This window comes from Mustela nivalis, assembly GCF_964662115.1.
Source record: "Mustela nivalis genome assembly, chromosome: 19".
Taxonomy (NCBI): Eukaryota; Metazoa; Chordata; class Mammalia; order Carnivora; family Mustelidae; genus Mustela; species Mustela nivalis.
Window position 1 is genome coordinate 26,050,862 of NC_139038.1, and position 26,897 is coordinate 26,077,758.

At 45.2% G+C, this 26,897-nt stretch overlaps 1 protein-coding gene across 1 annotated transcript in view; it reads left to right on the top strand.

Annotated features, from left to right (window-relative positions):
- The window catches only part of RPS15A (ribosomal protein S15a), a 420,016-nt gene that overhangs the window by 256,187 nt on the left and 136,932 nt on the right, over positions 1–26,897 (top strand). The window contains exon 9 of the transcript XR_014306580.1: positions 4,841–4,924. The gene's annotated coding sequence lies outside the window, so the exon portion shown is untranslated. The remainder of the gene's footprint in view (positions 1–4,840; positions 4,925–26,897) is intronic.

The window sequence follows — 26,897 nt, forward strand, 5'->3', positions numbered from 1 at the left end:
CCAACAAGTCACAGACTGGGAGAAAATAATCGCAAATGTGTATTTCGTAAAGATCTAGCCTCCAAAATATACAAGGAACTCTTAAAACTCAATGATAAGAAAACAACCTAACTTAAAAATGGGCAAAAGACCTGAATAGACACCTCAGATTATAGATTTACAATAAGCTTATGAGAAGATGTTCAACATCATCTGTCATTAGGAAAATGCAAATTTAAATAACAATAAGACAAATCACACACCTTGCTATATAGACTGAATGTTTGTGTCCCCTGCCCTCCAACTTCATAGCAAGCCCCTTCCCCAACAGTATTGTAATATTTACCTCCAGGAGCTTGACAGTTTCTCACAGTAAGTATCGGAGAAAAATCCCCCATGCTTTTAACCAGGGAGCCGGGGGCAAGTGGCGGGGGTGGCAGGCAGTGGGGAGGAACTATTTCAAGATACGCCAGAGCACTCTATCCTTGCCCGCAAGAAAAACTAGTTAGCCAGAACCTGATCCTGTGGGGTTATATCAGAACATTACTAACCCCAGGAAAGGAAATACCCAACTCCACTTGACTGTAGACTTCCAGGGGGAAAGAGAAATATCCACCCCTTAGGTGGTAATTTGTCTTGATCGCTGTGGCTTTGTCTTGAAATCGGTCGTTGTCAGTTCAACTTCGTTTTCCTTCTTCTTTTTTTTTTTTTTTAAAGATTTTATTTACTTATTTGGCAGAGATCACAAGTAGGCAGAAGCAGGCAGAGAGAGGGGGGGATGCAGGCTCCCTGTTGAGCAGAGAGCCGGATGCGGGGCTCAATGCGGGGCTTAATCCCAGGACTCTGGGATCAATGACCTGAGCCCAAGACAGAGGCTTAATCTACTGAGCCACCTAGGCACCCCTTTGTTTTCCTTCAATATTGTATGGGCTGTTCTGGGTCTTTCATCTCTTCATATATACTTTAAAAATAGAGGTGCCTGGGTGGCTCAGTGGGTTAAAGCCTCTGCCTTCGGCTCAGGTCATGATCTCAGGGTCCTGGGATGGAGCCCTGCATCAGGTTCTCTGCTCAAGCAGGGAGCCTGCTTCCTCCTCTCTCTCTCTGCCTGCCTCTCTGTCTACTTGTGATCTCTGTCTGTCAAATAAATAAATAAAAATCCTAAAAAACAAACAGACAAACAAAAAAAACTTTAAAAATAGTTTGTCAATATCCAAAAAATAACTTGCTGGGACTTTGGTATTGCACTGAATCTGTAGATCAAATTGGGAAGAACTGACATGTTGACAAAATTGAGTCTCTTTACCCATAAACAGGGAATCTCTCTCCAATTATTTAGTTCTTTGTTGATTTCTTTCATCAGAGTTTTGTAACTTTCCTCATAGATTATGTGTGTATTCTGTTTGATTTTTACCAAAATATTTCATTTTGGGGAGTGCTTCTTGTAAATGGTGTTGTGCTTTAAATTTCAAATTCCGTTTGTTTCTTGCTCATATATAGGAAAGGGATTAATTTTTGTGTGTTAACCTGGTATCCTGAAACATTGCAATCATCACTTGATAGCTTCAGGAATTTTTATTATTTTGTAGATTCTTTCAGATTTCCTACATAGATGATCCTGTCATCTGTGGACAAAAATAGTTTTATTTCTTTCTTCTGATCTATTATTTCCTTTTCTTGTCTTATTACATTATCTAGACATCCCTGCGGTGTCTGAGGCTCAGTGGATTAAGCATCTGCCTTTGGCTCAGGTTGTGATCTCAGGGTCTTGGAATGAAGCCCTGCTTTAGGCTCCCCCCTGAGCAGGGAGTCTCCCTCCCCCCCCCCCCCCACTCATGTGCATGCTCTCTGTCTCTTTCTCTCTCAAATAAGTAAGTAAAATCTTTAAAAAAAAAATTATCTAGAACTTCTAGTACAATGTTGAAAAGCAGTGGTAGGAAGGGACATACTTGCCTCATTCCTGATCTTATTGAGAAAGTTTCAATTTTCTCACCATTAGGTTTAATGTTAGCAGTAGGGTTTTTTTGTAGTTGTGTTTTTTTTTCTTTTATTAAATTGAAAAAAAAAAAATCCTCTCTAAACTTTGATCATGAACAGATGTTGGGTTCTGCCAGATGCTTTTTCTGCATCAATATGATCCCAGGATTTTTCTTTTGTTTTTGTTTTTTGTTTTGTTTTGTTTTTTAGCGACAGAACATGAGCAAGGGTAGGGTGGAGAGGCTGAGGAAGTCTCCATGCTTAGTGCAGAGCCCAGTGTGGGGCTCAATCTTAAAATCCTAAGATCATTGATGAGGGAGCAGGTGGCTGACTGAGGACAAAGCAGGAGCTGGCGCCTTGCAACCGCCCCCCCCTTCTCATCCGCTCCCCTCCATAGGTGTAACATTCCTCAGGCACCCCTGACTGCCATAAAGTGATAAATAGTTAACTTGCTGAGATCACAATCCTGCAAGACAGGAGTCTCCCTTGGTTTGCAAATTTCCTTGAGATTACAACAAAGAAGTTACCTTATCAATAGCCCAATTTCCAAGGACACAGAACTCAGTTTCTCAAGCCAAATGTCACCCTCCCCTCCATAAAACCTAAGGAGGCGGAGGTGGAAGGAAAAGTAAATAAAGTTAAATTTCTTCTAAACCTAAATCTCATTAACAAGGATGCTTGATAGCAGGAATGTAACATTCCACCAGACTCCTAATTGTCTTTACTTGATAGCAACTAAGCCTTCAATATCCTGATAGTATTATTTGCCCCAATAGCCCTTCTGAACACCCCTTTGTCCTCACCTACCCAACTCCTGCGTATATAACCAACCACTCCTAACAACCCGGCGCGGCAGCCGCATCTCTGCCTGCCCATGGGCCCTGTCCCCGTGCTTTAATAAACCACCATTTTGCACCAATGACGTCTTAAGAATTCTTTCTTTAGTCGTCGGCTCCGAACCTCCTCACCCCACCAGAACCTGACTTAGGTTCTGGGACTTCATCAATCATGACCTGAACCAAAATCAAGAATTGGATACTTAACTAACCGAACCACCTGGGCACCCAGTGATTTTTCTTTTTTAGCCTGTTGATGTAATGGATTACATTCATTTTGTTACATTATGTAATTAATTTTTGACTCTTGAGCCAGTCTTGCATACCTGGGATAAGTCCCACTTGATCATGATGTATAATTTTTAATGCATTTTTAATTCAATTTGCTAATATCTTGTTAAAGAGTTCTGCATAAGAGATATTGGTATATGTTCATGAGGACATTGGTCTGTGGTTTTCTTTTCTTATAATGTCTTTATCTGGTTTTGGTGTTAGGGTAATGTCTGCCACGTGGAATGAGTCAGGTTGTATTCTCCCTGATTCTATTTTCTGAAAGAGATTGTAGAGAGTTGGTATAATTTCTTTTTCAAGTGGTTGGGGAACTTATCAGTGAACTCATCTTGGCCTCATACTTTCTGTTTTGGATGGTTATTCTTGATTTGCCATGGACTCCTTGACCTGGCAATGACACTTTATACATTCTAGGTGTAGATTCAGAAACTCACAAGCTCAAAGGGGGTTATTGCGGTAACATTTGTGATCACGAAAAACTGGGAACAGCTTGAATGTCCATTAGGAGGGGAATGAATAATATACAACAGACTACTAGACAGTTGTTAAAATGTACAAACTACGTAAGTTATCCACATGCATGGGTACTGAAATGTAACATTGGGAGAAATCAAATTCCAAAATGATGTTCATGATATGATCCTGTTTTTATATGTCCTAAATCTAGCTTATAGGTACATATAGATAATAAATCATAAAAACATTGCCTAGAAGGATTCATACATACCAAAATCATGATAATCGGCAGGGGAGGTGTCCTAGGTAAGAGAACTCAGAAGTTGGGTTACTTTACACATATACACACACACACTTATACAGATCTGATAAAATTTTCACTTTTCTCAGCTTTGATTAATACATTTATTTCCACATTGCTAAAATCCACTTTTCAATCAGTTCTGTAACCCTTACTGTCTTTGACTTTGCAAATCTTAATACTTCAAACCTCACAACAATCTTATGAGGGACTATTTTAAAAGGAAGGAAAGGGATGTACAGAGAGGTCCACCCACTCACCTAAGGTAAAACAGCTAGTAAGTGGTAGAGCTGGGCTTCAGACCCAGGTAGCCTGGCACCACTGTTCATGATTTCAAGCACCGTCTACGTGTTATCTGTGACTTGTAGTCCCCTCAGCAGGGTCCCCTTTGTCCTTCCTGTACTGTCTACTTGTCTACCCTTACTTTGTTTTAAGCTGTACAGGATCTGAATTCAAAATCTCTCTCATTACTCCATTCCACCTCCTGGCCCATCATAAATGAACAGCAAATGTTGTTGAACAAATGAGTGGATGAATGAGTGACCTCACGTTCCTGGAAGTCACTATGTGTGAGTGCCACGCTCAGGGTCATTGTCACCGAGTCCTCCACTGCATTTGATGTCGTTCAGGGTGCCAGCCCTGGGCATTATGGGAAATGTGCCCCTCGGTAGAAAAATTGGGGGAAAAAAATCAAGTAACGTGGGACTTTTATTTTTTAGGGGCCACCTTACTCTCTCTACATGTGGAGGAGTTATTCAGAGAAAAGTCAAGTTTTAGGAAACATGTGGGCCTCCTCACAGATCCATCTTCATTCTCCAACCATTCGCACTCACTTCTGCTTTCAATTTTAATGTCATTTCTTCCGAGAAGCCTTCTCCGGCCACCCTGTTCCCTCTCGCACGTGCTCTGTCTCCTTCTCCCCTCTTCCGTATCAAACTGACCATGACTTAGAATTATTTATGTATTTGTGGATTTATTCTTTCCTATGTCTCTATTCCCCCAGGTGACTGTAAACTCCGAGGGGTCAGAGATCACACCTGTCGGCGCACCCGTCATGCCCAGAACCTGGCCCAGTGCCTGCTACACAGTAAGTGCTCATTTATCATCAATGAGTGGATGTTGTTTGCCGACTGCAGGGGCTTGGCTGAAAGATGTACCCCAGGGGTTTCAAAAAATACATATTTTTTTTAAACAGCAAAACACTTTTCACCAAACGAAATTGTTCAGGCTTCCTGATCTAAACCAGCTCGTTCCTTCGGTTAAACTGGGGGTTGATGGGGAAAGTTGGCTCGCCCTGCCTTCTCCTTGCTGCTCCCAACGGGCTCTCTGACGGACCTCACAGACCATATCTTGGGAGATTGTTCCAAGCTCCCCTGCTCCCTGCAAGTGCCGGAAGGGTCTCCTTACCAAGGGGACCCCTTCTTTGTAGGCTGAGAGACCCACAACCCAGCCTCTTGTCCCCTGCATCAGCCTCGTGGTGTACTTTGCTAATAGAGCCATAAATCCCCCCTCTGCGCGAGCATTCTGGTTTGATGTGCTCTTCAGATGACCCCTTCGTGGGGAAAACACTATGCTTTCCCTGAGTTATAGCAGAGACTCCCCTGGATGGCTGTGTCGTGTCCTGCCTTTGCCATCTGATCGTCCGATTCCTCTCCAGTTTATGAGCTTGTTAGCTCCCCAGCCAGCTCCTACCTCACTGCGGCTGACCTAGCAACGCCATTTGCCTATGTCACTTTGCTCAGACAAACCCAGACGTCGCTGCTGAGGAGGCAGCCGTACCAGCCCAGTCACCTGATTCACTGACCCTGGCTGACTCCATTGAGCTGGGGCAGGCAGGACAGAGCATCAGAATGTAGGACAGGTGCAGCTCCCACAGTCACCGAAGCTCTTGATGTTGGCTTGAGCATGGCTGGGAAACCCAGGTTCCTTGTTTCCTAAATGCTCGCCCGCAGAGAATCCCCGAGATAGCTTCTATCTTTCAAAGGCAAGGGGGCCGTCACCTGCCCTCAGCCCCTTCTTCCTGCTGGGTTTCGTGGCTCCCCTAAATTCTCCTTCTGGAATGCTCGCTTTGTACATCCTGTGGTAGGTCGGGTGCAGTGACTCATGCTTTGACTTGGACTGCGGGAGTAGCAAGAGATGGAACTGGGAATACTTTTTATGTGTCTTCATTGCTTGGCCTCGGCAATGGGAACCACAGGGGGTCTCAGACCATTTGTTACCTTGTTACCTTGGGCAGGAAAAGAAACACACCCCTTTTGCCTATCATGTCATGACAGTAGCTGTGAAGGTTAACATTTGATGGGCTGGACAAAAATGGGAACCTCCAAATCCATCAGTTGGTAACTGGGGATTCAAAATGTAGAATGTAGTAGAATGCTAGTGAGCAATAAAAAGGAACATTCTACAGACACATGCTACGACATGGAGGAGCCTCATGTGATGCTCAGGAAAAGAGGCTGGACCCAGGAGACTTACACATCACATGGTCTATTGATATGAAATATCCAGAAAAGGCAAAGCTATGAAGACAGAAAATAGATTCGTGGTGGCCTGGGGACAGGGACAGGAAATAACAGGAAACGTGCATGAGGAATCCTCTCGAGGGGATGAAATGCTTTAAAACTGATTTACCGTGATGGCTGCATAAGTTGGTTAAAAAAATAGGTGTATGTATCTCACCAGGCTGGGGAGGGGGGTTCCCCGAGATGCATGCCCTGGAGGACTTCGCAGTAAAGGGTCCCAAGGGGCTGCAAGTTCTTTAAAAGGGTTCAGCCGGTGCCCAGGTGTGCGTCGGTATCTTTACCTGTCTTGAAATCTGTATTCCTTTCCTTGGGGCCACCACAACTAATGACCACAAACTTGGGTGGCCCAAAACATCTTGAAATCTCTTGTCTCACCGTCCTGGAGGCCGTCCTCTTCTGTCTGCCTGTCTCTTAGGAGGCCACTTCTCGTTGGACTAGGGCCTGAATTACACTTACCTTATGATCCCAAGTTAAATCTGCAAAGACTTCAAAATGAGGTCACATTCACAGGTTCCGGGGATTTGACGTGGATCTGTCTTGGGCGCGGGGGCGGGGGGGGGGTGGAGAACCAGCGCGGGACCTGTCTCCGTCATCTCCGTCTGTACACGTGTCATCGATGTATCTGTATCTTTATATCTCTGTGCATCTGTACCTAAAGCAACGATGTCCCAGTGTGAAGCGTTTCTGATGTACGTCGCAGGTACTCAGGTTCTCATGGTACAGGCACAGGATTCGAAAAACCCTGTGTTTTTGAATTCCGATGTTTCCCAGTTTTAGGAAGGCACTCAGGTGCAGGCACCGTGTGTTGCATTACCCCCGGAACGAGAGCCTGGGCAGCACCCCATCATAAAACCTACGAGGATGTCTGCAATAATACGTTTGAAGATTCGCACTGAGTGGGCTACATAGAGACATCATTTCATGCTGACTCAGGTCAGATTTCGCTACCAAATGAGTTTTAGCACCACCTGCGTGATAAATCTCCGGGCTTCAGAGCTCTTTGCATTTTCGAATTACGGAGAAGAGAGTGGGCGCCCCTGTTACTCTTTCTCCTCCTATGTGTGTTTAGAAATCTTCATAATGAAACGTATTGAAAAAATGAGATTGTGCATGTCACAAGCCCAGCCTAGAACCTGACACATAGTAAGAACGCACAAAGGATGTAACAATTAAAATTAATTTCATAATGATTATTGTGTTGACAGTGTTATAAGTCAGACAGGTAGGAGCTATTGAAGGTTTTGATGCAAGGGAATGGCGTGGCCAGGGAAAGGGGCACCTAGAAGGGCGCCTATCGTGGGTGGTCCGGGACAGGGATCAGAGCGAGGCTGGTTAAGAGGCTGTCGTCCGCGTCCAGGCAGGAGATGATGAGGTCCTGAAGCGGAACAGCGGGAGAAAGCTGGAATTAACCTGACAGAGCCCGGTGAGTGCTCTGGGAGAGCGGGAGGGATGCTTGTCAGCCTCCCTGATATGCTTCTGAGTGACGGCAGAAGGGAGACATACAGGGTACTGCTCTGCGCTTTTAGGAGGGAAAATACACATCAGTCAATTCCGGAATGAGTCAAGTGGGAATTTCATAGCTGACTCAGCCTCCCAGTCTGATCCATAGCCTCAGCACCAAGAGCAACGTTGTTGATTGTCAGGGTTATTAATTCGAGGCAGAGGGCTTGCTGGTCAGGTCTGTCTGGGGGACAGAGCACAGGCCACCAGGGCCCCTGTGCCCAAGTGGTTTTGCCTTCTTTTAGACCTGCAGATGCTGCTCAGATTATAGGGGCAAAGGCGGGGCTTCTCGACACCAGCCCTGCTTTAGAATCACTTGGGGGAAGTTTCAAACGACACTTCCTTAACAAATGCCACCGAGTGTATTCTGGTCGTGGGATTAAGACGTCAGGGAGGGGCCCCTGGGTGGCTCAGTGGGTTAAAGCCTCTGCCTTCGGCTCAGGTCATGATCCCAGGGTCCTGGGATGGAGCCCCACATCGGGCTCTCCTTGGCAGGGAGCCTGCTTCTTCCTCTCTCTGCCTGCCTCTCTGCCTACTTGTGATCTCTATCTGTCAAATAAATAAATTAAAAAAAAAAAAAAAGACATCGGGGATATGACAAGACGGGGAAGTTCGCCCTCGTTGTAAGAACGAAGAGCAGCTTGGGGCGCCTGGGTGGCTCAGTGGGTTAAAGCCTCTGCCTCAGGTCATGATCCCAGAGTCCTGGGATCAAGCCCTGCATGGGACTCTCTGCTCAGCAGGGAGCCTCCTTCCTCCTCTCTTGCTGCCTGCCTCTCTGCCTACTTGTGATCTCTGAATGTCAAATAAATAAATAAAATAGTTTTTTTTTTTAAAAAGTATATATTTTAAAAAAAAGAACTAAGAACGGCTTGCTGGGGGCTCTCTTGGCAGCCTTTATAATACCTCCCCTCAAGCATCCCGGAGGGCTCCCGGCATGGACAGCTGTGAAAGAGAAGGGTCCATATCTTCACCCTTCCCACGGAGGCCTGGCAGCTTCCCATCATTCCCTTTAAGGCAGTTTGGTTATTTAGAAAAGCCATATTTACTGTAGAAGAACTTGAGAAAGAAGAGAAGCAGAGCCAAAACAAGACCAAAGCTCTATTCAACGATTCAACGATCAACCCCCGCCCCATGAAACCACCACCGAAACCATGTCTGTGAATTTCTTCCCCATCCTCTTTCCTCTGCTTGAAGGTGTACTTGTTCTTTTTAGATGGAAAGATCATACTTGATCCGATTTTATCATTTTACTCATTTAGCAATAGATGGGGAACAATTGAACAATTTTTCCTATGTTTAAAAAAAAAAAAAAAAGCCATCCTTTTTAATGGTGACCAAACATGTCATTGTATTTCATCACTATTCAGTTCCCATTTAATGAGCGTATCGGGGAATTCTGGATTTTTACTCATCATCAGCACTGTAGTGACATTGTGAGACAGCGTATGCTCTTTCATGTGGTTAGCTGGTTTGGGCTTTAGGATAAATCCCTCTGATCGGAATTTTTGTGAGGGGGGGGGGTGTGTTTACACGCAGGTGTTTCATACCCAGCACTGAACAAAGATGTGGTTAGCCCCCCCTTAAACCCAACCAATTCAAGCTGCTTTAAGCCCTTTAAACTCTTTCTGCCCTCTGGCACCTCATCCCAGCCGAAGATTCACAAAACAGGCTGTTGGCGATTGCGTCAGCTCAAAGAATTCAACTCCTTTGACGTGAATGTTCTAGTCTGTCGCTGTAAGGTTGAAATAATCACAGACTATTGTTTTTATCATCCCCGGGCCCAGGAAGGGAACTTTTGGTTTGGTTTGAGTTGGCTTGGGGAGGTTGTTTTGCCTAGGGATGAGATGGTTCTTTTTTTTTTTTTTTAAAGGCATTATTTCCAGAGCTTTCCCGAGCCCCTCCCTCTCCTGAATTTCATGCCCTTTGGCCCTGGGTTTTTGCCATCTGGGGTCCAGCTCTGGGTCACAATCTCCCTAACAAAGCTTCACTCTCCTGCCCTTGAAGCGTTTGTGCCCTGGGTTCTTATCCCCGCCTGGAAATCTCCTTCCGGTAGGACTTCCAGATTCGCTAAACTAGAAATACAGGATGCCCAGCTCAGTCTGAGTTTCGGATCGAAGTAAGGGTTTTAGGGATTCTGCCTATTCCTGATTATGTCTCTTCTAGTTGTGCATCCTAGAACTGGGGAAAGGACCTTGGGGTGGGCTCGGGGACCCGTTGGATTCACTGTGCAGTGGACGTGAGCTCCTGACTCCTTGCCTGACCTCCGTAAGCCCCTCCTCTGCCTGGTGGATTTCATGAGGTCTCGTGTCCCCTGGAATTAGGGTCACTCAGAGCCAGTGTCCAGTTGTCCCCCAAATCTCATAGTTTCCTTTTCTCCATTGCGCAGTCAGCCTCGCAAAAGGCCACAGGTCTCTTTGGAGAAGACTGAGAGCGAGGGTAACGGTACAAATTTTTGGCAGGGTGGTGTGGTCCTTCCTCAAGGCCACCCAGCCTCCCCTGCATTCCGAGGTTCCCGGGTCTGTAAACTCGCTCGTGTCTGGGAATTGATGGAGGGGCCGTGACGCTCTGCCTTGGTCGTTCAGGTTAGACTTCTGTCCCCTTGACCTAAAACTCTTCAGGTTATACAGATAAAGTAAGAATTTAGTAGACTGCATGTATTTATTTTCCCACCACGCTGGGATCAGCTAGCCAACCCTGTAAGTCTCAGTGGGTCAGACTGTTCTGATTACTGTTTTGATTCCGCCGTCCATTACTGTAGCCATGCCCACCTTGCCTTTGGTGATTAAGAGCAGCAACTTGGCCCCTGACACTCCAGGATCCAATTATCCCCACTGCATTTAGAAATCCCAATTTAGTAGCAGCGATGTCTTCCCTGTAATTTCCTGTAATTTCTGACATACAGAGAAGAGTGTCCACAAATCTCTTCAAGGATGCTGGGTCTCCCCTCACAGATTTATTTCTCACAGTTGTGGGGACGCTCCTGAGGCAGACGAACAAGTCTTACATGATAAATCCACTCCAACAGCCCGATCTCCCTAACCCCTAAGCCTTTGGAGACCTTCCTCATCCTCTCTCTATAGTAGATCAAAGCAGTTTTGGCATTTCAACTTCGGGCATCTTGCACTCCACGTTTCTGCCAGCCAACCATGCAAGCCATTAGAGCTCTTTCTAACCCCCGCCCCTACACGATAACATTAAATCCGGAATCTCTTCTCAGTGGGCTCATATCCATACATGTGGCCTGATCCAACTTTATATTCCTTCCCCTATTATCCCCACACCCTTAGTATTTGTCCCCACCCGTATTCCCCAGATTTCTGTCTATAAGTTAGAAAAGTCATGTAGGTCTTTTGGAAGGTAGGGCCCGTCCCTGTGGGTCACAGTTTATACCTCCCCATTGGGGACCTGCTGTGACCTGAGTCTGGTTAGAGGTCTAGAAGCCAACGGGGATGGTGGGGCCAGGTCTTGAGGAGAACCAACAGTAGTATATCGCAAGGCACCCCCCTCAGGGGAGACTGTCATAGGTTCCTCAAGCAAAACAGGGTTGACCTTGTCAGACTAGTGGAGGCGAATGGGAAGGGGAGAATGGGCTGCTTCTCTGGCAAAGAAGACTCTGGTAAATTTAGACCCCCCCCTGTCACCAGCTTCACTGGGATCTGCTCATGTGGCCCCTTCCCCATTTTCTGGAATCTGCTCCTTCCTCATCAGTGCCCTCACTTGAACAGCAGACAGCCTGTGAGGTTATGAATTCCATTTGCATTGTAATTCATTGACTCTCAAGATGATTTCAGCAATCTCGGCCCTAAGAGAGACATTAGAGGTGAGGCTCAGTTATGCAGAGTTTGAGCTGACTCTGAAGTCTTGAACTCTGCTTTGCTTTCTCTGCTTTGGCCAGCTCAGAAGCAACCACCCAATCTCATTAATACTCATCAGTTTCACTGAAGTGTTGTAAGTATTCAACACCAAAGTGTTCAAAAACGTGATATCCCAGAAATGTGTCTTTTGTCAGTATTTGATTAGGAATATCCAATATTTGGGACTTATACTAAGAAAGGATTAGTTGTTTGTTTGAAATTCAAATTGAACTAGATGTCCTATATTCGATCAGGCCACCTAACCTTAAGGAAATCTCCTCGTCCTTCAAAATCTAATTAACGTATTCTCTACAGATTACTTTGTATTACTGACTGATAGATTCATATCATTTTTGACCACTTACAATGTGCCAGGCACTGTTCTCAGTGCTTTACATGGACTGACTCATTTAAGCTTGATTCCAACTCACAGGTAGATACTATGATTACTCACATTTTACAGATGGAAAAACTGAGCCCCAAAGAGGAAAAATAACTTGTTCAGTAGTTCATAGCTAAAAGGCAGTAGAGTTGGGATTTTTACTCCAGGGCTCACCTGGATCACCGTGGATAATATGATGCAACTCTGTGACCTCTTTTACCAGAAGCTTCCACACGTGTGTGCATTTTATGGGACCCTTAATGCACTGTTGTCTGTCATACTGCCAGGCTGTGAGATTGCTGGCTGAGAGCAGAAATTATATTTCATCGATCACCACAATCCCACGATAAAAGGAAACTTTTATTTAAAAGTTACACTTACCATTCAGCCTTAAAAAGGACTGAACGTGACACGTGCTATCATGCAGATGAACCCTGAAGACGATAGATCTGTGTCAAGCAAAATAAGGCACAAAAGGACAAATACTCTCTGATTCCACTTATAGGAGATTTCTAGAATAGTCAGATTCATAGAGACAGAAAGTAGAATGGTAGTTGCCTAGGACTGGGTTGGGGGAGGCTTAAATGGGGGATTATTATTCAAGGAATGCAAGGGGATGGTGAAAAGTCCTGGAGATGGTTGGTGGTGATGGTGGCACACTGAGGATGTATTTAGTGCCACGGAAACCATACACATGGAAATTGCTGAAACAGTAACATTTGTGCTAGGTATAGTCTACCACAAAAAATGGTACAGCCATTATGAAACATAGTATGACATTTCCTCCAAAGACTAAAAATAGAACTGCCCTATGGTCCAGCAAATCCACTTCTGGGTATAGATCTAAAGAAATGAAGTCAGGATCGTCAAGAGATATCTGGACACCCTTGTCCACTGCAGCATCATTCACAGTAGCCAAGATCTAGAAACAATGCGGATGTTGGCAGGCAGAGGGATGGTTAAGGAAAATTCAGCATCAAACATGCAACAGAATATTATTCTGCCTGGAAAAAGAAGGAAATCCAGCAACGTGGCTGAACCTGGTGGACCTTATGCTAAGGGAAGTAAGCCAGACACACAAAAATAGACATGGTATGATCTCACTTTCACGTGGGATCTAAAAAAGTCAAATGGATGAAAGCAGAGAAGGAAGAACAGTGTTTGCCCAGGAGCTGGAGGTGGGGGAAATGGAGAGATGTTGGGTAAAGCTTCAGCTATGGGGGGGTGAGGAAGCCCTGGAGATCTAACATACAGCATGGGGACGGTCATTAATAATACTGTATTGAAGGCTGGAAATGATCTTCCTGTTAAAAAAAAAAGGCGGGAGGTAGCTGTGTGAGTTGGTAGATGTGTTCATTAGTTTGGTTGTGGAGATTAATACCTGTTTGTGTGTGTGTATCACAACATCACGTTGAACACCTTAAATGTGTACAGTTTTTGTCAGTTACACTCCAGTAAAACGGGGAAGAGTTAGACCTAACCTAGAACAGGCAGTTAAGGACCCAGGCTTCAAGTTTAGGTCAGTCTGGGTTCAGCTGTGGCTTGGCCACGTGGCAGTTATGCCACTGTGGGCTTCTCCTTCCGCTTCAGGGTCTTCGGTAAGGTGGGGATGGGTGACGTGCACCTGTCTTAGGCTGATTGTGAGGAGCAAATAAAATGAAGCCTGCTGAAGAGGACTTTGCCCAGTTGTTTTTCCTGCCTGATTGTACACTAAAGAAAAAAAAAATTCATTTGTGGGAGGTTTTTTCTCTGTTTTGTTTTTAGAGAGAGATAAATCTTAAGCAGGCTCCACACCCGGCACAGAGCCCGATGTGAGGCTCTGTCTCACAGCCTGAGATCACGACCTAAGCTGAAATCAAGAGTCAGATGCTTAACTGACCAAGCCCCCCATTCCCCTTGTGGGAGGTTTTTAAGGCTACCTGATGCCCAGATTCTCACAGACCAATGAGATCGAAATATCTGGCATTGTGCCTTTAAAACTTTCTATCATGGGGCACCTGGGTGGCTCAGTTGGTTGGGCAATTGCCTTTGGCTCAGGTCATGATCCCGGAGTCCTGGGATTGAGTCCCTCATTGGGCTCTCTGCTCGCCAGGGAGTCTGTTTCTCCCACTGACCTCTCTCCTCTCGTACTCTCTCTCTCAAATAAATAAATAAAATATATTTTTAAAAAAACTTTCATGAAAAATTTCAGATGTATACAACGTGATACAATATAGTTCCCGTACACCCATCACCAGATTCAAAATTTATCAAGATTTCAGCATCAGAATATATCTTTCATCAATGTTAAAGAATTATTGAGATAGCACAATGCCTGACATGTAGAGCCTGTTCTGCAAATTGAGTTATTATGATGACTTTTAATTTCCTTCTAATTATGAATCCAATCGCTTGAGTACCTTGACTTTGAAATGGGATGATCTGAGTGGGAGAGGAGCCCATCCATCACACCGGCAAAGAATGGCCTTTCCTTCAGCGTTACTGAGGGGGTTTTCTTCTTCTGTGAATCATCCTTAAAATATTCTTCTTTCTAAGTGGAAAGAAATGAATCTGAACTAATAGTCACTTGATGTTTGAACTGCCATACTGCAGTGGGGCCAGACAGTAAGGTAAGGTGGGGAGAAATAAGTAGCATGGGGAATATGGTGAAGAGATAGAACTTTTGATCTGGAAAAAGTGCTTTTTATCTAAGGGTGTTCACTGCTGGCCTGCCCCACCTTCAGTTCCCTACCCAGGGCAGACATTACTAATCAATCAATGCACTCTGTCCCACTAAAGCCTAAAGCTGCATCAGAATCCCTTTAAAGCTGATGTTTCAGGCACCCACCAACAATCAATGAGAGACAAATGCGAGGCAAGAACTATTCATTATTCCTTTTGTGCCCTTATTTTGGTGCCTTCTGTAAGCAATACTACATAACCAGAAAGAAGAAAGAACCTTCTCAGAAAACAAAAAAAAAAATTAAAAACCAACAGACTTTAACTTCCACAAAATCCACCACAGAAGACAAAATCATTCCCATGGGATTATCACAAAACCACAGGTCACTCTAAGAGATTCCCAGAACCTGTCCAAAAATGGCAAAAGGAAAATTGCAAAACCCCAGGCCAGGTGGGGACTGGCTTGCCAGTCCGTGTTGGCAATTAGAGTGAAATAAAAGAGTCTCAAAGCTCTTCTGGTTACAGAAACTTAGCTCTGTTTCATGCTACCCAGGAGTTCTCAGTCTCAAATGTATATTTTTCCATCTTTAAGTTGAAGCAATAAAAAGAAAGAAAGAGAGAGAGAAAGGAAGGAAGGAGAGAGCTCATAGCCAAGATTAGGGGGAAGGATCTGCTATGTGTAAGGAGCCCAGTGAGGGACTGAGGGTGGCCGAGATACTAACAGAATGTTCTGCCTGTTTTCTGTTTGCGGGACCCTGTGCTCACGTGAGCTGTGTATTTCCTATGGCACCACACAGTGCCCGCCACACAACCTATTCGTGCCTGGTTGAAATCATATTTGGTACAATTGAGGCTTTCAAATTCAGCAGTGAATTCTTTTTTTTTTTTTTTTTTTTAAGATTTTATTTATTTATTTTACAGAGAGAGAGACTCAGTGAGAGAGGGAATACAAGCAGGGGGAGTAGGAGAGGGAAAGCAGCCTTCCTGCTGAGCAGGGAGCCCGATGTGGGACTTGATCCCAGGACGTTGGGATCATGACCTGAGCCAAAGGCAGACGCCCAACGACTGAGCCACCCAGGCACCCCTCAGCAGTGAATTCTGTTGGCAAACAGTTGTTGGTCCTTCTAAATCTACTGTGGCTCGTCCTGGAGCTGGGAAGGGTATTGTCACGGCGGCCGTGTCATTTGTACCATTGGCTCGCGTGTTTAACCCACATCAGTGTGTCATTTACTACGTGTTAGGTAGGATGGTAGCAGGAGAGCAGGGAAGAGACTGACCCAGGGTCTGCCTTTAGGCTTGCAGACCAGAGGGAGAGACAGGAGGTAGGTGCATGGTATTGGTAACAGGAGACAGAATTAAGAGCATGTGCTATAGAAGTGCTTGGGAGGGGGCTCCCCTCCCAGACCTGGGGTCCTCTGGTGAAGGTCGCCTCATGGTATCTGACACCTCCTGCTCTAGCCACATGCTAAGTACTCATCTCCAAGTGTTAAATGGATCACCTTTTAAAATCCTCCCGTTGGGGCGCCCGGGTGGCTCAGTCGGTTAAGCAGCTACTTTTGGCTCAGGTCATGATCCCAGGGTCCTGGGATTGAGCCCCACATCAGGTTCCCTGCTCAGCAGAGAGCCTGCTTCTCCCTCTCCCTCTGCCTGCTGCTCTGTCTACTTGTGGTCTCCATCTCTCTAATAAAAACATAAAAAATCCTTTAAAATAAAATAAAATAAAATCCTCCCATCCATTGTTGAGTCCAGAAGTAAACCTTTCACCACCAACGTACAGACGGGGGACTTCAACCCCAGACATATTAGATAACTTGGCCAAGTTCATGTTGCTAAGATATCCAGCAGAGCCGGTTGGACAAAGCCAGGTCACGACTATAATTTATGCCCTGCCCTAATCTGCCGCTCTGATATTTTTTCCAGTGACACCTGGAAAATGAGTTGGTGTTAGCTTGGAAAAATAGGCAGAAAAGACAGTTCAGGTGATAGGAGACAGCAGCTGGGAAGCTCAGAGGGGACATTGCGTCAGGTTCTGGGAACTGGTCACACGGTGGGTGGTGGGCAGGGTTGGGCAGGACTCACATCTGTAGGTCTCTGTAAAACCCTGCCAGGGAGGTTAACACTTTTTTCTTCCCCTGTTTTACTTCTTTATTACTATTATTATTTAATTTAAATTTTAGGTAGTTAATTTACAGTGCAATGTTGATTTCTGGAGTAGAATTCAGTGATTCATCGCTTATATACAACACCCAATCCTCCTCGCCAGTGCCCTCCTTAATCCCCATCACCCATGTGGCCCATCCCTTACCCACCACCCTCCATCGACCCTCAGTTTGTCCTCTGTCAATTAGAGCACCTTCTGGGGGCACCTGGGTGGCTCAGTCAGTTAGGCGTCCGACTCTTGGTTTCAGCTCAGGTCATGATCTCATGGGTTGTGAGATCAAACCCCACACCCGGCTCTGTGCTCAGCGGGGAATCTGCTTGGATATTCTCTCCCTCTACCCTTTCCCCTGGTCTCTCTCTCTCGAATAAAGAAATACATCTTAAAAAAAAAAAAGAGAGAGAGAGAGAGAATCTCTAATGGCTTGTCTCACTCTCTCCTTTTGTCCTGTTCCCCCTTCCCATATGTTCATCTGGTTTCTTTCTTAAATTCCACATGAGTGAGATCATGTGCTATTTGTCTTTCGCTGACTGACTGACTTCACTTATTATAATACATTCTAGCTCCATCCATGTCATTGCAAATAGCAAATATTCTTTTTGATGACTGAGTAATATTCCATTGTATATACATACCACATCTTCTTTATCCATTCATCAGTTGATGGACACTTGGGCTCTCTCCATAGTTTGACTATTGTTGATAATGCTATTATACACATTGGGGTGTATGTAACCCTTTGAATCCCTAGTAGTACAATTGCTGGATCTCAGGGTAATTCTGTTTTAGCTTTTTGAGGAACCCATACTTTCATCCAGAATGGCTGTACCAGTCTGCATTCTCACTGACAGTGCAAGAAGGTTCCCCTTTCTCTGCAACATGGCCAGCATCTCTTGTCTCCTGTGTTGTTAATTTTAGCATTCTGCCCGGTGTGAGATGGTATCTCATTGTGGTTTTGATTTGTGTTTCCCTGATGATGAGTGATGTTGAGCATCTTTTCATGTGTGTATTAGCCAGATGGATGTCTTTTTTTGGAAAAGTGTCTCTTCATGTCTTCCGCCCATTTCTTAACTTGGTTACTTGTATTTTGGGTGTCAAGTTGGATAAGTTCTTTGTAGATCTTGGATACTAACCCCTTATCAGAGATGTCGTTTGGGGATTTTAGCTTTTATCCCAGGGGCACTGGGGAGCCTTTGGAGGGTTTCATCAGGGAGTGGCATTGACAGATTTATCTTCCAAAATGATCACTGTGGCTGTTGAGGAGGGTAATGAATAGAGAAGTGTTGTGGGTGCTTGGCAGGCAGGTGGGGACTCTTGGGCAAGACTGGGCCTCCAGTGAGGTGCCTGGGATATTTGCACAGCCCCAAGGGTATGGGACTCCTTAAATACTGTGCCCCAGGTACGCCTTGGCCGCACCCTAGTCCTGGCCCATTCTTTGGGCGGCTTCTGTGAGAATGTTGGCCACGCTAGGTAAGGCCCACCCCCAAAGGACACAGGAAAGCTGGAAACTCACAAGGACAGAAAATCCCTTTGGCCTCTTGGGTATTATGTCCCTTTCTTACTGTTAGTTCATATCATTACCCAGTTTGTTTTAGCCTTGACATTGGAGAGGATGGGACATTTTAGGGGCTGAGAATCTCGCTGGGGCTCAACAGTTCTTTTTTGGTTTTGAATTGGCCGTGGAGTCAGGGGCGGGGGTGGCCAGGGAGAGTAGCAGAGAGGGAGGAGGAGGAGGAATATGACATAGGATTAGATTAAACACAGACACACACGCACACACACACACACACAGTTTTTTGCAAGAGCAGAGCTGAAGGATAAATAATGAAAGCAAATTCCAGCTGGGTGGAAATAAGGCAAAACGCTACCTTGAAATAAAAGATCCATTCTCAATGCATTAACCGCTCTCCCTCCGCATCACCGCAGCGTACTCAAGGTCCTTTTGTGAAAGACACTGTTCACAAACTAGGCTTTAATCTGGAGTCCCATTTTATCTGAAAGGCCTCAGGAACCTGTGGGATTTGCTGAGACTCAACCAACATAAGTGTGCTTTCCACAGAAGGGAAACTGACGTGGATCTGTGTAAGCCTGGGGAAGTTCCTCCAAATCGTAGAGATTAAAGTGTTTTTGAAGCTGATTTCAGATCCGCACATCGTGAGACCAAGGAGCCCAGTATAACAGAATTCAAATAAAGTGCCCTTTGGAAGAGCTGACATCAAGCATGTGAGTCTATAATTCACAATTCTGAACTAGGAAAGCTTCCAGAAAGTGTTTCTGAGAAAACAAAACAAAATAAAACAAAACAAAACAAAAAATGGGAGGTCGGATGGGGACCTGATTTTACCTCTTCTCACTTGTTTTCATACCTCTGGGCTGGGTCCTGTGGTCGACCCCCCACCTGATGGGACTGAACTTCAGTTGACGTGTCTCTTGTCTGCACCACACACGTCTGTATTTTCAAAATCTACTCTTTGTTGCCCCTATAGTCACACGCGTCTGGGTTTGAATCCAGTTCCATCCATAGGGTAGCATCTCTGTGAACAAGTTTCTCAGCCTTCACAAGTGTGAAATGGGGGATAATTAGGGTACTGGTTTCCTGGGTTGCTGTTAGAATTAATTTACTCTTGAGATAGTGCACGTCAAATGCTTAGAACCATTCCCGGCACATGCTCTGGGCTCAGTTAGTGTCAGTGTCATTAGGTCTGGGCTTTAACGAAATTAAAACAAAAACAGCAAAAACCCAAGGCTTCACTTTTGTAAATGAAATGTTTATATATTCTGAGGAATAAGATATTAGCTTTTATTAATGTATAATAAGTGATTCAATATTATTAATAAATTCATGTTTATCAATGTATAATAAATGATTATGTTAATTGCATTAGAAATATAGCTCTGATGATTAAGAATTACATACTAAATAATTAACTGGGTTAAAATGAAATAAGATGAGCTAATGCCCGTAGAGCAGTCAGTGCTCAATACACAGGAAATATTCTGTATACTAATAATTAATTTTTAAACATGATCATTCTTCAAGATTCTTTTAATTTTTTCAATTCCAGTATATGTCTGTGTGTGTGTGTTAATTCCAGTATAAGTACAGTGTCATACTGGTTTCAGGTGTATAATATAATGATTGAACTGAGGCAGCCACCTATTTTACTTGTCCCCCAACTCACCTCCCCTCTGGTAACCACCTGTTTTCCCTAAGAGTCTGTTTTGGTTTTTTGTTAGTCTGTTTTCTTTCCTACATTCTACCTGTGAATGAAATCATATGGTATTTGTCTTTCTCTGACTGCCTTACGTTACTTAGCATTATATCCTCTCGATCCACCCATGTTGTTGAAAATGGCAAGACATCACTCTTTTTATGGCTGAGTAATATTCCATTGCATTCATCTACCACATCCTTATCCATGCGTCCATGGATGGACTCTTAGATTGCTTCCATTGCTTGGATCTTGTAAATAATGCTGCAATAAACACAAGGGTGCATCTATCTTTTTGAATTCGTGTTTTTTTTTTAAGATTTTATTTATTTATTTGATAGACAGAGATCACAAGCAGGCAGAGAGGTAGGCAGAGAGAGAGGGGGGGAAGCAGGCTCCCCGCCGAACAGAGAGCCGGATGCAGGGCTCGATCCCAGGACCCTGGGATCATGACCTGAGCTGAAGGCAGAGGCTTTAACCCACTGAGCCACCCAGGCGCCCCAAATGAATTCATGTTTTTGTGTTCTTTGGGTATATAGCCAGTAGGGGAATTACTGGCTCCTACAGTAATTCTGTTTTAAATTTATTTTTTTTTTCAGCAATCTCCATATTGTTCTCCAGGCTGGCCGCATCAGTCTGCACTCTCACCAACAGTGCATGAGGGCTCCCCTTTCTCCACATCCTCGCCAACACCTCTTGTTTCTTGTGTTGTTGATTTTAGCCCTTCTGACAGGTGGGAGGTGGTATCTCCTTGTGGTTTTGATTGGCATTTCCTTGATGCTGGGTCATCTTGAACACCTTTTCTTGTGTCTGTTGGCCATCTGGATGTCTTCTTTGGAGAAATGTCTTAAACATGATCATTCTTGACCTATCTGGGTGATCCTTCTGAATCACATCCTTTGAGAGAAGGGAGTTACCAATCAAAGAAAAAAGTTGGCATTTTTTTCACCTTAACAAATTTAATTTGTATTTTCTTCGTATCCTCAATCCAGTTTTTCTTTTCTCTTCTTTCTTTTTTTCTGATCTTTTTTCTTATTTGCTGGTAGTCCCAGAGAGAGAGAAAACAAGCAGAGTAAGCTAAGGTTTCCCCCCCAACAGCACAGATGCATATTGGGCCTTATTTTATTTTAAGAGATTTTATTTATTTATTTGACAGACAGAGATCACAAGTAGGGAGAGAGGCAGGCAGAGAGAGAGGAGGAAGCAAGCTCCCCGCTGAGCAGAGAGCCTGATGTGGGGCTTGATCCCAGGACTCTGGGATCATAACCTGAGCTGAAGGCTTTACCCCACTGAGCCACCCAGGCACCCCTGGGCCTAATTTTCTGGATAATTTTTTTTTAAGATTTTATTTATTTATTTCATAGAGAAAGAGAGAGAGTGCAAGAGTGGGGTGAAGGAGGGGCAGAGGGAGAAGCAGACTCCCCGCTGAGGAGGGAGCCCAACATGGGGCTCGATCCCAGGACCCCAAGATCATGACCTGAGCCAAAGGCAGACGCTTAACCGACTTAGCCACCCAAGCACGCTTGGATAACTTTTTATTTTGCCATAATTTTGAATTTAAAGAACAGTAGCAAGAATAACGAAGAATTTGGGGGAGCCTGGGTGGCAGAATTGGTTAAACGACCAACTCTTGGTTTCAGCTCAGGTCGTGATCTCGGGCTCATGAGATGGAGCCCTGTATCAGGCTCTGGGCTTAGCCAGGAGTCTGTCTGGGACTCTCTTTCCCTCTCCTGCTGCCCTTCCCCCACTGCTGGCTTGCTCTCCCTCTCTCCCCCTCTGAAACAAATAAATCTTAAGAAAAAAAAAAAAAAGAATAAGAATTTTGATGATAACCTTTATCCAGATTCATCTATTATTTTTACATTTTGTTTCATTTATCATCCTCTCTCAAGTGTGTGTATATGTATATATATATTTGTGTGTGTGGTGGTGTGGGTGTGTGCACACGCATTTCTGAAGTATTTGAGAGTGCCTTTTTACCCCCTCAGCACTTCAGTGTGAATTTCCTAAGAACAGGTCATTCTTTTTACCAAAGTTCAGTTATGAAGGTCAGGTACCTTCTCTACTGTTGTATTTAAATATCAAGCCTTTTTTTTTCCCCCTCCTCTCTCTAACCTAGCATGCAATCGAGGACCACAGATTCAATTTCTGTATCTTGTCTCTTTAATCTCCATTAATCTGGAACAGTTCCTGATTCTTTCTTTGTGTTTCTTGACCTTGACATTTTTGCAGATCACAGCTGGTAATTTCGAAGAATAGTCCTCATTTTGGGTTTGTCTCGTTTCCTCCTGACTTGACGGGGGTTACGCATTTCCTCAGACAGACCACCAAGGCATGGTCTCTTGCTCTTACAAAGCATCTTGGAGTGTAGATCAGTAGGGGGTACACTTCCCCTGCAAGTAACGAAAGACTCAATGAACAGTAGCTAAAGAACCAGAAGTCTGGTGAGAAGCAGATGCAGGTTGGATCTAGGCTCTTCTGTTTTCTCCCCTGCCACCACCCCTGCCCCTTGTTGTGTATGGTGACATGCTAACTGAAAAGGACAAGAGGCTTTAAGAAGACTAGAGGGCAAGATAAAAACTGTTTTCTGTGTTCAACTTAACAAGGCCAACTTGTTCGCTAGAATGAGAACAAAATTGTGATTAAGACATCAATACACTAGATTGCCACACACGAGTGATACTGGATAGTTTTGATCTTGCTTCCCCAGAACAGAACCCAAGGCAAGGATTCGGGCGCAAGTACTTTATTTGGGACGAGATCCCAGGAAGCACCAGGAAGGGAGAGGGAGGCAGAGCGAGAAAGCTAGAGAACCCCATCTGTGTTGCTGAACCGGTTCCTCCTATGGGCAACTTAGGGCTTGGTCCCGGTGGGAACTCCTGGAGCTGCTTGAAGACATCCCTCACGGGCTCCTTCCACAGGACAGAGGGGTGTTTATGTTCCAATTTTCACAATCCATTGGCTGAGGGCTGCTCCGGGGGCACGTGCCCAGGCTGAGCACGGCTTGAGAGCCCTTGGCTAGAGTCTGGGTGCTGGTGGTCACAAGCGGGCTGTCCGCCTGGGAAGAGGACATGGTGAAGGGCCCAGGGGGGGCTTGGACAATGCCCTCTCTTGCTCCAGCCCAAATGGACACGGCTTCACTCAAGCAGAGAGCTCCCTCTCAGACTTCTGCTAACCTGCCCAGCCTTCCGTGGTGTGACCATGTATCTTCATCGAATCCTGGCCTTTTTTTTTCTCCTCTCTTCCTGCTTTCATTCAGACTCTGTGTCAAACACTGAAGGCACGGGCCATGCAGCCTTTCCTTTAGAAGATGTTACCTGTCGCATGCACCCGCCGATCTGTGTCCCTTTCATGAAGGCAGTACCGCACAGTGGCCCAGACGTGGGCTTTAGGGCCTGCCAGACCTGGCTCTGTTTCCTGGCCGGGGTGAGCCTGGCCAGATTGCTCTCAGCTTTGTGAGGCTGTGCCCTCCTATGCATATTCATAAAGGATGGTGAAAACCCCACAGGTCTTAATTTGGGGGTCACACATGCATTTCAGTGCGTAGCCGAGTTCACAAATACAGCGTCGCAAGAAATAAGGATCCCAAGGAGTAACCCACAAATAATACTCCATTGGACATCCTTAACCCAGAGCAGTCCGTCAAATATTTATGGAGCATTTGCCATAGAACATGAAAATAGAAGGCTTACCTCTTGTGGCTTTGCATGAAATATTACTCTTTATTTTCATTTTATCTTGGTTTTAATGGTTTCCGTTTTTAATTTGGTTATTCAGGTAGTTGCAGGAATACCTGTCTAACGCAAAAACATTAAAATGACACACAGCTCTAAAAAGTGAAAACATGAAGCCGTTTCTTCGTGTTCCCTTTGCACTAGAGTCCAGTTCTGTCTCTGGAAGGAACCACGGTTAATAGCTGGTGTGATACCTTTTGAGATGTAAACACACACCCAGGTGCACAAGACAAACTATTTTAAAAAGCAAATGGGCCCCACAAGGACCTGCCTGTCGGCATTTATAGCAGCTTTATTCCAGATTGCCAAAATCTGAAAGGAGCCAAGACGTTCTTTGGTAGGTGACTGGAAACCTGAACGGTGGTACGTCTAGACAATGCGATATTATCCACTGTGGAAAAGAAACACGCTATCAAGCCAGGCAAAGGCAAGGAGGCTGTGTGACGCATAGTGCCCGGTCAAAGAAGCCACTCTGGAAAGGCTACATCCCGAATTCCGAAAAGGGCAAAAATCGAGGCAGTGGAAGGATGAGTGGTTGCCAGGGGCTGGAGGGGACAGGAGGACAGAATTGGCCGAGCACAGAGGGTTCCTAGGGCAGCGATGCTACTCTTTATGACACCATAATGACGGATACGTGTCATACAGTGGTCCACACTCATGGGATGCATGACACAGAGAGTAAATCCTGAAGCCAGCGATGGAGTACGGTGATAATGATGGGTTCATCAGGTGGAACAGAAGTGCTGTTCCGATGGGGGATGTTGCTAACCCGGAAGGCTGTGCAAGGGGGGAGGGGCGTATGGGAAATCGCTGTAGCTTCCGCTGAGCTTTGCTGGGAATCTTAAATCCGCTCTAAAAAACAGTCTTTTATGTATTTATTTATTTATTTAAAAAATATTTTATTTATTTATTTGACAGAGATCACAAGTAGGCAGAGAGGCAGGTGGGGTGGGGGCAGGGTTGGGGGCGGGGAAGCAGGCTCCCTGCGGAGCAGAGAGCCCCTTGCGGGGCTGGATCCCAGGACTCTGAGATCGTGACCTGAGCTGAAGGCAGAGGCTTTACCTACTGAACCACCCAGGCGCCCCCCCCCCTTTTTTTTTTAAGGAAATGGGATCACACTATCCATAAAACGTATACCTTCTTCTCCTCACACTACATCTTTATGTCGGAACATAAAGTGCTGGGCTGTTCTTTATCAGAGCTGCAGAGCTTTCGCAGCAAGGCCATAATAATTTCCTGTTTTAGGTGGCTCCCAGTTAGACAGCTTCCTAAGCCATTCAGCAAGGAACAGCTTTGCGTGCACATCCTGTTGGCACTTCGGTGAGCGGCAGAGCTGGATGGGGTCTGAGAGCTGGCTCCCTGCCATCCCGCCCTGGAGGTCTGAGTTCTAATGCAGCTGCTTCTTCTGTTTCCCTCTCTACGCCTCCTCCTCTGCTAAACGGGGATAATGAGAGTCCTTACTGAGTTGCACGCCTTGGTGAGAAAACCCACCCCTTAGCCCTGTGCCTATGCGTAGTAAGTACACTGAGCCAAACTGTATGTTTTTTAGAGAAAATTTGAGAAGCAGGACAGTGTAGTGCTAAGAGCACAGGCTCCCATGAGGGAGCAGATATGTATAAAGTATTTACAATAGGGCTTTGCCTTGTCCTAATTACTATTTAGGAGTTTTCTGTTACTGGGACTCCTGAGTTGGGTCCATAGGTTCAGTGTCTGGCTCTTGACTTCTGATCAGGTCATGATCTCAGGGTTGGGTCATTGTGCTCCGTGCTAGACATGGAGCCCACTTAAGATTCTCTCTCTCCGGGGTGCCTGGGTGGCTCAGTGGGTTAAAGCCTCTGCCTTCGGTCAGGTCATGATCCCAGGGTCCTGAGATGGAGCCCTGCATGGGGCTCTCTGCTCAGTGGGGAGCCTGCTTCCTCCTCTCTCTCTCTGCCTGCCTCTCTGCCTACTTGTGATCTCTGTCGTCAAATAAATAAATAAAATATTTTTTTAAAAAAACTTAAAAAAAAGATTCTCTCTCTCCTTCTCCCACTGCCCCTCCCTCTCTCTCTTATGCTAATACAAATTTAAAAAAAAAAAGAATTTTCTATTATTACTAGTATATAAGTCAAAAGGTATGTACCTTGAATATCTCAGTATCTACTGCCGAGTCACAAACCCTTAGTCTCACCCTCCACAATCTTCCAGAAGAATGTACCGATTTTCATTCCCACCAACACATTGAGACTGCTGGTTTCCCTATACCCTTGCCAGGACTGCTCCTACCAGTCATCTTAATTTTGCCAGTCTGATGGGCTCATGTTACTCTACGGAAACTCTTATAACTGGGTCCTGTCATAAAATCTGGATCTAGGGACCTTTGAGAAGGCTGTCCCATCTGTTTATTTGCACATGCTCCTTTAGTCTCCGAAAGACTAACAAAAGGTTATCAGGATAAATTCCTTTTTTTTTTTTTTTTAAAGTTTTTATTTATTTGACAGAGAGAGACCGTGAGAGAGAGAACATAAGCACAGGGAGTGGGAGAGGGAGAAGCAGGCTTTCCACAGAGCAGGGAGCCCAATTCAGGGCTCGATCCCAGGACCCTGGGATCACGACCTGAGCCGAAGGCAGATCCTTAACGACTGAGCCACCCAGGCAACCCCCCCCCCTTTTTAAAAATATTTATTTATTTATTTATTTGACAGAGAAGAGATATTTATTTATTTATTTATTTGACAGAGAAGAGATCACAAGTAGGCAGAGAGAGAGGAATAAGCAGGCTCCCTGCTGAGCAGAGAGCCCAATGTGGGGCTCGATCATGGGTCCTGGGATCATGACCCAAGCCAAAGGCAGAGGCTTTAACCCAGTGAGCCACCCAGGAGCCCTTTATTCATTTATTTTCGAGAGAAAATGAGAGTGCACATGTGCGAGCAGGGTGGGGTAGAGAATCTCAAGCAGACTCCCTGCGGAGTTCAGAGCCTGCCCGACAGGAGGCTCGATCCTACAACCCTGAGATCATGAGCTGCAAAAGTCTAGGCTTCACTGATGGAGCCAGCCA